This window comes from Theropithecus gelada, chromosome 8, assembly GCF_003255815.1.
Source record: "Theropithecus gelada isolate Dixy chromosome 8, Tgel_1.0, whole genome shotgun sequence".
Lineage (NCBI taxonomy): Eukaryota > Metazoa > Chordata > Mammalia > Primates > Cercopithecidae > Theropithecus > Theropithecus gelada.
In genome coordinates this window covers 37,963,629-37,980,109 of record NC_037676.1, presented here as the reverse complement: position 1 = coordinate 37,980,109, position 16,481 = coordinate 37,963,629, and the positions used below count along the sequence as shown (strand labels likewise).

At 41.4% G+C, this 16,481-nt stretch overlaps 1 protein-coding gene across 3 annotated transcripts in view; it reads right to left on the bottom strand.

Moving 5' to 3' along the window:
* Nucleotides 1–16,481, bottom strand: part of ADAM9 (ADAM metallopeptidase domain 9) — a 113,026-nt gene that overhangs the window by 34,207 nt on the left and 62,338 nt on the right. The window lies entirely within an intron of this gene.

Sequence of the window (16,481 nt, the reverse complement as noted above, 5' to 3'; positions counted from 1 at the left end):
TAAATAAATTACAGTATATCATTAACACAATGTTGTAGAAAAATGTTTAACATGGAAAAGTATTCACAATTTATTGTTAGTATTGAAAACAGGCAGTTACATTTTAGCCTTTTTTTTTTTTGAGACAGAGTCTCATTCTGTTGCCCAGGCTAGAATGCAGTGGCAAGGTCATAGCTCACTGCAGCCTTAACCTCCCAGGCTAAAGTAATCCTCCTACCTTAGCCTCCTAAGTAGCTGGAAATGCAGGCATGCACCACCACACCTAATTTTTTTTTTTTTTTTAGTGAGACAGAATCTTGCTATGCAGTCCAGGCTGAAAGGGGGCAAGTTTTAAAGCAGTATGTCAATATCACACCATTTTTGTATATTATATACTCATATGCATTAAAAAAGTGAAAGATATTCATGAAATTTTCAACAGTTACTTATCCAGAATATTGACAGTAGAACTATTTATTTTCTACCTTTTGCTTATTTGTATATTCAATATTTCCATATGTCCTATTTCCATTTAAGAAGTAAACCAATGTATCTTCTTTTAACAATGTCTTTGATAAATTCTAGCAGTAAGTCTTCATCAGCTCACCATGCTCATGGTGGCTGAGATCATGGTTTTGCTGCTTTCTGCTGTGTGACCTCATTTAGCTCTCTGAGCCCTGCCTTCCTCATAAGGTTTTTTTAAGGGTAAAATTTGATAGTAAGCGTCAATACCTTCTCTTATGTTAGCTCTTAAGTTCTTCATTTATTTGATAAATATTTATTTGGTGTGTACTAAACATATAAGGAATTTGAGAATGCATGAGCTCGTGAAGGACTTTTAAATCCTTATTCTCCACAAGTTCAAATGTTCAAAGGAATGAAAACTAGACCTATAACACCAGAACTGACTTATCTTTAAAATCAGAAGCCATCAACAAACTTCAGGTAAAAAGTCTGAATATATGCATGTATTTCCCCCTCCTCCTAAAATCCCACAGAAGCAAAGAAAGTCGTTTTTTGTTTTTTTTTTTTTAATTCATAAACCTATAGACAATGGAACTGGGAAAGGAGACTGCACAAAACTTAGAAGCCAAAAAGAAATTGGTGAAGTAGTAAATGACTCAATGTATCTCAGAAAACTGAATCTTAAGCTGGCAACAGAAAAAACTGAGATCAACCCTTTTTACACACAGAATTCCTCCAAGAAAAGAAACTGGTAGTAACAGGTACCTCTGGCTATAGAAAATAAGGAGGGGCAGGTGGCCGGAATAAAGAGGAAAAATTTTAAATCTGTTTAAGAAGCAGTTTGACCCACAAGTCACCTCCCATCTTTGTGAAGTCAAGTGACTGTCTCTTCTCTACCCTGGCAAAAGACTGGAGGTTTATTTTCTGGAGAGAGTAAAACACAAGGTTCCAGGAGTCAAGAGATACCAGGCACAGTAACAGGCACAGAAACTGTTCTAAATACAAGGGGATGAACTGAACATTTGCCTGCCTCATACTGAGGTCCCAGTCTTATTTTCCCTCACCTCCTGTTTCCCTCCCAGAATGCTGACAGTTAGGTCTTTTTTTTTTTTTTTTTTTTTTTTTTTTTTAGGAGAAGTTTCACTCTTGCCACGCAAGCTGGAATGAAATGGCGTGATCTTGGCTCATTGCAACCTCTGCTTTCCGGGTTCAAGTGATTCTCCTGCCTCAGCCTCCCAAGTAGCTGGGATTACAGGTGCCCACCACTATGCCAGGCTAATTTTTGTATTTTTAGTAGAGATGGAGTTTTGCCATGTTGGCCAGGCTGGTCTAGAACTCCTGACCTCAGGCGATCCACCTGCCTCGGCCTCCCAAAGTGCTGGGATTACAGGCATGAGCCACCACGCCCGGCTGACAGCTAGGTCTTGGCCTTCCAGGATGCAGATAGATAAGGTCTTCATAAGGGAATCTAACAAGCCCAAGAGGGAAAAAAAACCTAAAGATGTGGTTTTTGGCATTTCCCTAATTAAAAAGTTCAACCATATCACCCTATAGGAAAGTTTTCAGTTAACAAGCCTCCCCCATGAGCCTAGAGTGACCCCTCTGCTCCTTATTCCCCTCCCATGGACCGGGGACTATGGGAGAGATGAGGAACATGGCTAATGTGAAAGACGGAAATTCAAACAAAGAAAAAAGTAATGTTTGGAACAAGGTTACGCAGAAGAAAGGAAAGTTTTTAAAAATTATCATTAACATACTAACGAACATGAGAGAAGATGTTTCATGCATGGAATAAAAACAGATTATGTCTTTTTTATTTATGTATTTATTTTTTTGAGATGGAGTCTCACACTGTTGCCCAGGCTCAAGTGCAGTGGCATGATCTTGGCTCACTGCAAGCTCCGCCTCCCGGGTTCATGCCATTCTCCTGCCTCAGCCTCCCCAGCGGCTGGGACTACAGGCGCCCACCACCACGCTCGACTAATTTTTTATTTTGTATTCTTAGTAGAGACGGGGTTTCACCATGTTAGCCAGGATGGTCTAGATCTCCTGACCTCATGATCCACCTGCCTCAGCCTCCCAAAGTGCTGAGATTACAGGCATGAGCCACCGCACCTGGCCCAGAACAGATTATTTCTTAAAAAGAAGTGGGGAAAAAAAACTCAGAGAATATAAAAGAGTTTCTGAAAACTAAAATCATAGTGCCTGAAATGAAAACCGCAATAAAAGAGTTAGAAGATAAAGCTGAAGAAGTTGCTCAGACAGTAGGTCAAAAACAAAACAAAACAAAAAAAAACCACACAGATAAAAAGACAGAAAAGATAAGGAAATCCAATATCCAAGGAAATCTAGGAAATCCAATATCCAAATAATATGTGATCCAGGAAAAGAAATCACACCAAAAAAATGAAAGGGAAGAAATTTCCGGAACTAAAAAAAAAATGAATTCCCAGATTGAATGTACCCACCAATTACACAGCAAGGTGAATAAAAACAAACCCACATCAAGGCATATCACCTTGAAGAGATCATTCTCCAAGCTTTTTCAGAGGGGATAAGGGAAACCCTAGGTACAAAAATCAGAATGGCTTCATACTTTTCAACAGCAACTCTGTAAACTACAAGACAATAAAGCAATGGCTTCAAAACTGTGACAGAAAATGATTTCCATCCCCATCAATCAAGTATTTAGTCCAAATAAAGCATTTTCACAGTTGAAGGATCTCAAAAAATTTACCTCTAATTTACCCTATCTAAGGAAACTACTGAAACGAAAGTTCCATGAAAGGAGGAAATAAACCAAGAAAAAGGATAATACGGGAAATGCAAACAGGAGACTCAAAAGGGAAAGAGCCAACGATTCACCTTCAGACTATGGTGAAAGATCTCAGGATAAATACTGATTACACTATTGGCAGTCCTGGTTCTCAGGCCTTCAAACTTGGACTGGAACTAAACTATCATCTCTTCTGTGTCTCCAGCTTGCCAAACCATCCTACAAATCTGGGATTTTCAGTTGCTTACCATAATCGCATGAGCCAACTGCTTATAATAAATGAATAAACACATAATATGTATATATCCAATTGACATTGTTTTTCTGCAGTCTAACTAATTCAGATTTTGGACCAACAGGGGTTCCAGAGGAACAGAACTTTGAGAATGAGTTTTCTGAATCAATTCCAAGGTTTCTAGAATGGGCTATCTAATCTGATTAGATTTTTAAAGACACCTACAACTCTATTTCCAAAAGTAAACACAGTACTGACAGTTCATAGCATGATATGGTAATTGCAGTATAAAACCTTACCCCACTAGAGACTCCTAATCAGACATTTACAAGAAGCAAGGATCTGGGTAACTATGTATAGGATACCTTCAAAACTTTTTCTCATACTAACAGCAGGAGATTGAGTGGTTGCTCCTTACTTTACCGGACAAAGTAGGGAAAGAAGATGATAAACTCAGGTATTCCTAGTTCAAGTAGCATATAAGTGGGGTGGGGCACCAAGACGGCCAAATAGGAACAGCTCCAGCTTCCAGCTCCCAGCGTGAGCAACACAGAGGACGGGTGATTTCTGCATTTCCAACTGAGGTTCCGGATTCATCTCACTGGGGCATGTCGGACAGTCGGTGCAGGACAGTGGGTGCAGTTCAACCAGCAAGAGCTGAAGCAGGGTGAGGCATTGCCTCACCGGGGAAGCACAAGGGGGAATGGAATTCCTTTTCCTAGCCAAGGGAAACTGTGACATACAACACCTGGAAAATCGGGTCACTCCCACCCTAATACTGCACTTTACCAAGGGTCTTAGCACACGTGACACCAGGAGATTATATCCCGCGCCTGGCTAGGAGGGTCCCACGCCCACGGAGCCTCCCTCATTGCTAGCACAGCAGTCTGAAATCTAACTGCAAGGCGGCAGCAAGGCTGGGGGAGGGGTGCCCGCCATTGCTGAGGCTTAAGTAGGTAAACAAAGCGACCTGGAAGCTCGAACTGGGTGGAGCCCACCACAGCTCAAGGAGGCCTGCCTGCCTCTGTAGACTCCACCTCTGGGGACAGGGCATAGCTAAACCAAAGCAGCAGAAACCTCTGCAAATGTAAATGTCCCTGTCTGACAGCACTGAAGAGAGTAGTGATTCTCCCAGCAAGGAGGTTGAGATCTGAGAACGGACAGACTGCCTGCTCAAGTGGGTCCCCGATCCCCAAGTAGCCTAACTGGGAGAGCCTAACTGGGAATAGCCTCACAGGAGTGGACCTCAAGCAAACTCCAACAGACCTACAGCTGAGGGTCTGGACTGTTGAAGGAAAACTAAGAGAAAGCACATCCACACCAAAACTCCATCTGTATGTCACCATCATCAAAGACCAAAGGTAGATAAAACCACAAAGATGGGGAAAAAGCAGTGCAGAACAGCTGAAAATTCAAAAAATCAGAGTTTCTCTCCCTCTCCAAAGGAACACAGCTCTCTGCCAGCAACGGAACAAAGCTGGACGTAGAATGACTTTGACAAGTTGAGAGAAGAAGACTTCAGCCAATCAAACTTCTCAGAGCTAAAGGAGGAACTACGAACCCAGCGCAAAGAAACTAAACCTTGAAAAAAAGATTTGACGAATGGATAACTAGAATAACCAATGCAGAGAAGTCCATAAACGACCTGATAGAGATGAAAACCATGACACGAGAACTACATGACAAATGCACAAGCTTCAGTAACCAACTCAATCAACTGGAAGAAAGAGTATCTTTACTCTTTTCATTTGATTAAAGAACAAATGAATGAAATGAAGTGAGAAGAGAAGTTTAGAGAAAAAAAGAGTAAAAAGAAATGAACAAAGACTCCAAGAAATATGGGACTATATGAAAAGACCAAATCTATGTCGGATTGGTGTACTTGAAAGTGATGGGGAGAATGGAACCAAGTTGGAAAACACTCTGCAGGATATTATCCAGGAGAACTTCCCCAACCTAGCAAGGCAGGCCAACATTCAAATTCAGGAAATACAGGGAACGCCAAAAAGATACTCCTCGAGAAGAGCAACTCCAAGACACATAACTGTAAGACTCACCAAAGTTGAAATGAAGGAAAAAATGTTAAGGGCAGCCAGAGAGAAAGGTTGGGTTACCCACAAAGGGAAGCCCATCAGACTAACAGCAGATCTCTCGGCAGAAACTCTACAAGCCAGAAGAGAGTGGGGACCAATATTGAACACTCTTAAAGAAAAGAATTTTCAACCCAGAATTTCATACCCAGCCAAACTAAGTTTCACAAGTGAAGAAAAAATAAAATCCTTTACAGACAAGCAAATGCTGAGCGATTTCTTCACCCCCAGGCCTGCCCTACAAGAGATCCTGAAGGAAGCACTAAACATGGAAAGGAACAACCGGTACCAGTCATTGCAAAAACATGCCAAAATGTAAAGACCATCAATGCTAGGAAGAAACTGCATCAACTAACGAGCAAATTAACCAGCTAACATCATAATGTCAGCATCAAATTCACACACAACAATATCAACCTTAAATGTAAAAGGGCTAAATGGTCCAATTAAAAGACACAGACTGGCAAATTGGATAAAGAGTCAAAACCCATCAGTATGCTGTATTCAGGAGGCCCATCTCACGAGCAGAGACACACATAGGTTCAAAATAAAGATTTGGAGGAAGATCTACCAAGCAAATGGAAAACAAAAAAAAAAGGCAGGGGTTGCAATCCTAGTCTCTGATAAAACAGACTTTAAACCATCAAAGATCAAAAGAGACAAAAAAGGCCACTACATAATGGTAAAGGGATCAATTCAACAGGAAGAGCTAACTATCCTAAATATATACGCACCCAATACAGGAGCACCCAGATTCATAAAGGAAGTCCTTAGAGACTTACAAAGAGACTTAGACTCCCATACAATAATAATGGGAGGCTGTAACACCCCACTGTCAACATTAGATTGAGACAGAAAAAGTTAACAAGGGTATCCAGGAATTGAATTCAATCTGCACCAAGCACACCCAATACACATCTACAGAACTCTCCACCCCAAATCAACAGAATATACATTCTTCTCAACACCACATCACACTTATTCCAAAACTGACCACATTGTTGGAAGTAAAGCACTCCTCAGCAAATGTACAAGAACAGAAATTATAACAAACTGTCTCTCAGACCACAGTGCAATCAAACTAGAACTCAAGACTAAGAAACTCAATCAAAACCACTGAACTACATGGAAACTGAACAACCTGCTCCTGAATGACCACTGGGTACGTAACAAAATGAAGGCAGAAACAAAGATATTCTTTGAAAGCAATGAGAACAAAGATACAACATACCAGAATCTCTGGGACACATTTAAAGCAGTGTGTAAAGGGAAATTTATAGCACTAAATGCCCACAAGAGAAAGCAGGAAAGATCTAAAATTGACACCCTAACATCACAATTAAAAGAACTAGAGAAGCAAGAGCAAACACATTCAAAAGCTAGCAGAAGGCAAAAAATAACTAAGATCAGAGCAGAACTGAAGGAGATAAAGACACAAAAAAACCTTCAAAAAATCCATGAATCCAGGAGCTGGTTTCTTGAAAAGATTAACAAAATTGACAGACCGCTAGCAAGACTAAAGAAGAAGAAAAGAGAGAAGAATCAAATAGATGCAATAAAAAATGATAAAGGGGATATCACCACCGACCCCACAGAAATACAAACTACCATCAGAGAATACTATAAACACCTCTACGCAAATAAACTAGAAAACCTACAAGAAATGGATAAATTCCTGGACACATACACTCTCCCAAGACTAAACTAGGAAGAAGTTGAATCCCTGAAAAGACCAATAGCAGGCTCTGAAATTGAGGCAATAATTAATAGCCTACCAAACAAAAAAAGTCCAGCACCAGACGGATTCATAGCTGAATTCTACCAGAGGTACAAGGAGGAGCTGGTACCATTCCTTCTGAAACTATTCCAATCAATAGAAAAAGAGGGAATCCTCCCTAACTCATTTTATGAGGCCGACATCATCCTGATACCAAAGCCTGGCAGAGACACAACAAAAAAAGAGAATTGTACACCAAAATCCCCGATGAACATCGATGCAAAAATCCTCAATAAAATACTGACAAACTGAATCCAGCAGCATATCAAAAAGCTTATCCACCATATCAAGTGGGCTTCATCCCTGGGATGCAAGGCTGGTTCAACATATGCAAATCAATAAACATAATCCAGCATATAAACAGAACCAAAGACAAAAACCACATGATTATCTCAATACATGCAGAAAAGGCCTTGGACAAAATCCAACAACCCTTCATGCTAAAAACTCTCAATAAATTCGGTATTGATGGAACATATCTCAAAATAATAAGAGCTATTTATGACAAACCCACAGCCAATATCATAGTGAATGGGCAAAAACTAGAAGCATTCCCCTTAAAAACTGGCACAAGACAAGGATGTCCTCTCTCACCACTCCTATTCAACATAGTGTTGGAAGTTCTGGCTAGGGCAATCAGACAAGAGACAGAAATAAAGGGTATTCGATTAGGAAAAGAAGAAGTCAAATTGTCCCTATTTGCAGATGACATGATTGTCTATTTAGAAAACCCCATCATCTCAGCCCAAAATCTCCTCAAGCTGATGAGCAACTTCAGCAAAGTCTCAGGATTCAAAATTAATGTGCAAAAATCACAAGCATTCTTACACACCAGTAACAGACAGAGAGCCAAATCATGAATGAACTCCCATTCACAATTGCTTCAAAGAGAATAAAATACCTAGGAATCCAACTTACAAGGGATGTGAAGGACCTCTTCAAGGAGAACTACAAACCACTGCTCAGTGAAATAAAAGAGGACACAAACAAATGGAAGAGCATTCCATGGTCATGGATAGGAAGAATCAATATTGTGAAAATGGCCATACTGCCCAATGTAATTTATAGATTCAATGCCATCCCCATTAAGCTACCAATGACTTTCTTCACAGAATTGGAAAAAGCTACTTTAAAGTTCATATGGAACCAAAAAAGAGCTGGCATTGCCAAGACAATCCTAAGTCAAAAGAACAAAGCTGGAGGCATCACACTACCTGACTTCAAACTATACTACAAGGCTACAGTAACCAAAACAGCATGGTACTGGTACCAAAACAGATATATAGACGAATGGAACAGAACAGAGTCCTCAGAAATAATACCACACATCTGCAACCATCTGATCTTTGACAAACCTGACAAAAACAAGAAATGGGGAAAGGATTCCCTATTTAACAAATGGTGCTGGGAAAACTGGTTAGCCATAAGTAGAAAGCTGAAACTGGATCCCTTCCTTACTCCTCATACAAAAATTAATTCAAGATGGATTAGAAACTTAAATGTTAGATCTAAAACCATAAAAACCCTAGAAGAAAACCTAAGTAATACCATTCAGGACACAGGCATGGGCAAGGACTTCATGTCTAAAACACCAAAAGCAATGGCAACAAAAGCCAAAATTGATAAATGAGATCTAATTAAACTAAAGAGCTTCTGCACAGCAAAAGAAACTACCATCAGAGTGAACAGGCAACCTACAGAATGGGAGAAAAGTTTTGCAATCTACTCATCTGACAAAGCGCTAATATCCAGAATCTACAAAGAACTCAAACAAATTTACAAGAAAAAAAAAAAAAACCATCAAAAAGTTGGCAAAGGATATAAACAGACACCTCTCAAAAGAAGACATTTATGCAGCCAACAGACATGAAAAAATGCTCATCATCACTAGCCATCAGAGAAATGCAAATCAAAACCACAATGAGATGCCATCTCACACCAGTTAGAATGGCAATCATTAAAAAGTCAGGAAACAACAGGTGTTGGAGAGGATGTGGAGAAATAGGAACACTTTTACACTGTTGGTGGGACTGTAAACTAGTTCAACCATCGTGGAAGACAGTGTGGCAATTCTTCAAGGATCTAGAACCAAAAATACCATTTGACCCAGCAATCCCATTACTGAGCATATACCCAAAGGATTACAAATCATTCTACTGTAAAGACACATGTACACATATGTTTACTGCAGCACCGTTCACAATAGCAAAGACTTGGAACCAACCCAAATGTCCATCAATGATAGACTGGATAAAGAAAATGTGGCACATATACACCATGGAATATTATGCAGCCATAAAAAAGGTTGAGTTCATGTCCTTTGTAGGCACAAGGATGCAGCTGGAAACCATCATTCTCAGCAAACTAGTGCAAGCACAGAAAACCAAATACCACATGTTCTCACTCATAGGTGGAAATTGAACAATGAGATCACTTGGACACAGGAAGGGGAACATCACACACCTGGGCCTGTTGTGGGGTGGGGGGAGGGGGGAGGGATAGCATTAAGAGATATACCTAATGTAAATGACAAGTTAATGGGTGCAGCACACCAACATGGCACATGTATACATATGTAACAAACCTGCATGTTGTACACATGTACCCTAGAACATAAAGTATAATTTAAAAAAAAAAAAAAAACACCATATAAGTGACCTGAAATTTTCTCTGTGTGCCCTAAAGGACAGCCATATCGCCAGTAGTTGCAGAGCTGAGACTGTTGAAAATCAAACCTAGAATCTTATCCTGTGACTGGCTGAAAGCAAATTGAACTCCTAGCCTTGTAGGGTATCTACTGTTAAATTGAGGGTACTGACCGGCAAGGAACTGGTTCTTGAAAGTTGGAATGAGGACATGTGGGGAGACTTTGATAAAGCTGGGTACACTGAGCCTCTAAACTGTTTGTCTGTGTTTGTTTGTTTTGAGATAGAGTCTTGCTCTGTTGCCCAGGCTGGAGTGCAGTGGCACGATCTCAGCTAATTGCAACCTCCACCTCCCAGGTTCAAGCGATTCTCCTGCCTCAGCCTCCCAAGTAGCTGGGACTACAGTAGTGCACCACTACGCCTGGCTAATTTTTGTGTTTTTAATGGAGACAGGGTTTCGCCATGTTGGCTAGGCTGGTCTCGAACTCCTGACCTCAAGTGATCTGTCTGCCTCACCTCCCAAAGTGCTGGGATTACAGGCACTTGGCTGAGCCTCTAAATTCTGATGAGTCGTCTTTGCCAGTGGAAACAGCGTCTCCACCATCTGAGGGGACTAACCCTGCATTGCCTGAGGAAACTGTAATAGCCTCCCCGGAGGCAGGTGCCATGCACGACAATGCCAATTTCCCTCAGGATCCACCTCTAAAATATCTCATTGCTTCTAAACCTATAACTAGACTCAAGTCATAGAAAATGCCCCTAAAGGTGAAATACTAAACACGACCCCTGAGGAGGTTCACCACACTCCAAGACTACTTGAATTTTCTAATTTACAGAAAAAAATCCAGGGAACATGTGTGGGAAGGGATATTAAGAGTGTGAGATAATGGTGGGAGGAATATAAAGTTGGATTGGGATGAATTTATTGATGAGGACTCACAAGTCTGAGAGTCTGCACTGAATGTTGCCATTCAGGGAGTTAGAAAGGTCTCTAACAGTTTGTTGGGCTAACTGGCTGAAATGTGACTCAAAAGGCAGCTCACAGTGAGCAAGTCAGGAATGCAGGGCCTGTCTCAGTTTAATGCAGAGAAAGGGATCCAAAGTCTGAGGGAGACTAAAATGTTGGAGTCAATTTGTCACTTCAGATGTATTTACCCACCCTGGAGGAATTCGGAAAACACACCTTTTACCAAGACTGTAGGAAATATATTTGTAAGGGAGGCCTAGCATCCTTGAAAAGCTCTGTGATCACTCTTATCTAAAGGGCAGACCTTGTAGTAGGAGCAATGGCCACTGAGTTGGGAAACTTAAATGCAATGAAAGTATCAGATCCTAGATGATAGGAAAGTGTCAACATTCAACCACCAAAGGCAAGGTGGGCATAGTTACCATAATGGAGAGCAGAGTCAAAGCAGCAATCACAATAACCTGACCCATGTAAAAACTTACGGCATTGGCTAGTTGATCACACTGTTTCTGTCTAGAGCAGAAGCAAGATATGCAGCTTCCCATAGTCTTACTTGATCTATACCAAATAAGAAAATTCTAGGCCAAGTAAATGAGTCTAATTTGAATCATAAAAACAGAAGGTCACAGCCTCTTAATCAATTCCTTGACTTGAGCCGGTTTACAGAAACAGAAACTCTCAAATAAAGGCAGGGTAGATCTCCTTAAGGAAGAACCCTCCCATATGCTGCCAAAAATTTATACTATTAATCATTATACCAGACATTTCCAAGGGACCTATGGCCTTTTACCAGGGCAATGGTTATGCACTGAATGTATGTGTACCCCTTCAATGTTTGTGTACCCCACAATTCATCTGTTGAAGCCCTAACCCCAATGGTATTTGGAGATGGGCCCTTTGGGAGGTAATCAGAGTTAGGTGGGATCATGAGGATGAGACCCTTATGATGGGACTGGCGATCTTATAAGAAGAAGGGAGAGATCCCTCACCAAGAACCAAATTGACTGGCACTCTGATCTCAGACTCCCAGACTCCAGAACTCTGAGAAGCAAGTGTCTGCCATTTAAGCCACACAGTCCACAGTACATCTTGTTAGAGCAGCCAGCTATGGTTTAAATGTTTGTCCCCTCTAAAATTCATGTTGAAATTTAATTGCCATTGTGACAGTATTAAGAGGTGGGACCTTTAAGAGGTGATTAGGCCATGATGGCTCTGCCCTCTGGGATAAGATTAATATTGTTATCAAAGGGTGCGTTTGGCCCCACTTTGTCTCTTGCCCATCCACCTTCTGTCATGTGATGGCTCAGCAAAACAACCCTCATCAGGTGGCAGCACCTTTATCTCGACTTCCCAGTCTCCAGAAGTCAATAAATTTCTGTTCACTACTAATTACCTGGTCTGTAGCATTTTGTTATAATAGTACAAAATAGACTGAGACAGAATTGATCAGACTAAGACACTGTGCACTGAGAAAAAAATTAGACCTTTCAGAACACAGAAACCTATACTGAAATAATTCAGCAAACCCAAAATGTCACTGTGGCCAAAAAGTCAGAGTAGGGGCTTATGAAGGTCAGGTGATTGATGAAGTTTTACCTCAGGTCCATCTCATAGCAGGCCTAGTGGGTCCCTGAACCCACCTTGTGGGTTTTTTCCCACAGTTCCAGAATGCATAATTGAAACAGACCACACTCAACAGCTGGCAGAATCGCCACACTGGTTCCCTGACCTGTGGAGTGATGGCCATTATGGTAATAAAGGCCAGGTGGAACCCACTAGAAAGTGCCTCTACCTAGGAAAATAGTAAGCCAAAAGCAATACCACATCTCTGAAGGGACTGCAGAGATTTGTGTCAACATCAAGGACTTGAAAGATGCAGGGGTGGGGACTCTCATCACATCTCCATTCAACTTGCCTATTTGGCCTGTACAGAAGACAGACAGATCTTGGAGAATGACAGTGGATTATTATAAGCTTAGCTAAGTGGTGACTCCAATTGAAGCTGCTGTACCAAATGTATTTCATTGCTTGAGCAAATTAACACATCCCCTAATACATGGTATGCAGCTATGATCTGAAAAATACCTTTACCTATACCCATCCACACAGAAGCAGCTGCTTTCAGCTGGCAAGGCCAGCAATACACCTTCACTGTCCTACTTAGGAAGAATATCAACTCTAGAGCCCCATGTCATAATTTAGTTTGGGGGATCTTGATTACCTTTTCCTTCCACAAAATATCACACTAGTCATTGAAGACATTATGCTCATTAGACCTAGTGAGCAAGAAGAAGCAACTATTCTTGATACTAGCAAGATATCTGCACAACAGAAAGTAGAAAATAAATCTGACAAAAATTCAGGTGCCTTCTACCAGTGAAATTTCTAGATGTCCGGTGGTGTGGGGCATGTCAAGATATCCTTTCTAAGGGGAAGGAGAAGTTGCATCTGGCCACTCCCACAACCAACAGAATGGCACAATGTTGAGTGGTCCATCTGGATTTCTGAAGGCAAAATATTCCTCATTTGGTTGTGTAATTCTGGCCCATTTACCCAGTGACCCAAAAAGCTGCTAGTTTTGAGCAAGGCCCAGAACAAAGGGAAACTCTGCAATAGGTCCAGGCTGTCAGGCAAAACGCTCTGCTGCTTAGCCCACTTGATCAAGTGATGTTTGAAGCAGCAGTTACAGATAGAAATCAAACAGTGCTTGAACCAGCAGTTACAGACAGAAATGCTGTTTAGCGCCTCTGACAGTTCCCTATAGGTCAGGTGCAGTGCAGGCATTTAGGATTTTGGAGCAAAGCCTTGTGATCCTCTGTGAATAACTACTCTCCTTTTGAGAAAAAACTGTTGGCCTGCTACTGGGCCTTAAAGGAGAAACTGAACATGTAACCATGGGCCACTCACCAAGTTACCATTCAACCTGAGTTGCCCATCATAAACTGGATGTCATCTGACTCACCAAGCTATAAAGCTGAGCATGTGCAGCAGCACCCCATCACGAAATGGAAGTGCTACATATGTAATTGGGCCCAACCAAGGCCTGGAAGGCACAAGTTACATAAAGAAGTACCCCAAAAGCCCCTGCTCCCCACTCCTGCTACACTACATTTTCTCTCCTAGTCAGCAAAAGTATGACCTCATGGGAAATTTCCTACCCAGCAGGTGACAATGGAAAAGAAGACAGAGACCTGGTTTGCAGATGGTTCTACATGATATGAAGAACCAAAAGTGGATGACTGTAGCACTGCAGCCCCTTTCTGGGACATCCCTGAAGTGCAGCTGGTTGTTCACTTTCCTTGGATGAAGAAATAGCCAGGTATGATTAAATACCAGTTTATGGGCTACCGCCAATGACTGGGTTGTATGGCAAAGATATTTGTGTCCCATGTGAATGTTCACCAAAGGGTGACCTCAGTAGAGGAGAATTTTAATAATCAAGTAGACAGGATGACTCATTCTTTCCCCAGCCAACTGTTCTCATCCATGTGCTCAGGAAACAAGTACTCACAGTGGCAGAGCTGGAGGCAATGCATGGGCTCAGCATCATGGACTTCCTCTCAATAACTGACCTGGCTATTGCTGCTGTTAAGTGCCCAAATTCTCCAGTAGCAAAGTCCAATCCTGAGTCCCCGGTATGACACCATTCCCTAGGTTAGTCAGTCAGCTGCCTGGTGGCAGGCTGATTTTTCCCCTTCCATCATGAAAGAAGCAGTGCTTTGTTCTTACTGGGATAGACACGCACTCTTGATATAGATTTGCTATCCCTGTAGCAACACTCCTGTGAACTACCAAACTACCTTCTGTGGATGTACAAAATTCCTCCCCCACCATCATAATATTCTACACAGCACTACTTCAAACCAAAGAATTCACTTGATAGCAAAAAAGTGAGGTAATGGGCCCATGCACATGGAATTCACTAGTCTTACCATGTTCCTTCCCCACCATCCTGAAGCAGCTGGCTGACAGCATGGTGGAAATGCCTTTTGGAGACTCAGTTACAGTGCCACTAAGTAGCAATACCTTACAGTGCTGGGGCAAGGTTCTCCGAAAGGCTGTATATGCTCTCAATCAGCAGCCAACATCTAATGCTGTTTTTTCCATAACCAGGATTCATGTGTCCAGGTATCAAGGGGTGGAAATGGGAGGAACACCACACAACATTATCCATAGTGACCCACTAGTAAAATTTTGTTTCCTGTTCCCATGACTTTATGCTCTACTGGACTAGAGGCCTTAGTTCCAAAGGGAGGACTGCTGCCACCAGGAGCCACAATAATGATTCCACTGAACTAGAAATTAAGCCAGCAGCCCAGTCACAATGGCTCCTCATACCTCTGAGTCAACAGGCAAAGAAGGCAGTTTCTGTGCCAGGTAGAATTACTGATCCGAACTACCAAAGGAAAATTGGCCTACTACTCCACAATGGAGGCAAGGAAGAGTATGTCTAGAATGCCAGAGATCCCTTAGGGCATCTCTTAGTGTTACCATCCTCCATGATCGAGTTTAAGTTCAATGGAAAACTATAACAACCCAATCTAGGCAGGATTACAAATGGCCCAGACCCTTCAAGAATGACAGTTTGGGTCACCCTAACAGATAAAGAACCACAAATAGCTAATGTGCTTGCTGAAGGCAAAGGGAATACAGAACGGGTGGAAGTTAGTTATAAATACCAGCTACAACCACGTGACCAGTTACAGAAACAAAGACTGTTTCATTAAGGATAGCTGCATGTGCGTATGTGTGTGTGCATACACACGCACATGTATTGAGCAAATATGTTTTCATTCCTTATACCTTTATCATGCAACATAAGATATATTGACTTGATATTATAGTATTTAAGTATTATTCATTTTATATCCCAGTATTTAAGTTATGGGATATCAAGAAGAAGAATAAACATCACTCAAAGACTTTACCTCCTTTTCTGGGAAAGAGGTTAGTGAGGTTTTATTTGTATGCAGGACAGTGGTATTATATCATGCTAGGTGGAATTATGCCCTTAACAAGGTCCACATTTGGAGATTTGGTATGGTTTAACAAGGTGTCTAGTTGACAAGGAGTGGATTTTTGATTAGGGTTAATTTTGCCCTTTTTAGTAAGGTTAATTTGATCCACAGAATTCCTAGATATTTAATCAAACGTAATTACGGATGTCTCTGTAAGGGTGATTTTGGATGAGATTAACATTGAAATCAGTAGACTGAGTAAAGCAGATTGCCCTCCCTCTTGGAGGTAGGCCTCATCCAATCAATTTTAAACTTGAACGAAAAGGCCAGTCCTCTCTGAAGTAAGAGAAAAGTCTTCCTGAAGGTCTTTGGAGTGAGACATCAGCTGTTTTCCTGCCTCTGGAATTGAACTGAAACACTAGCTCTTCCACAGTCATGAGCCTGCCAGACTTCTAATTGGAACTATACCATCAGCTCTACAGGGTCTCCAGATTGCTGACTCTCCCTGCAGATCTGACACTTAGCAGCCTCCACAATCACACAGCCAATTCATATATGGGCTCGTGCTATTATGCAGGATTTATTACAT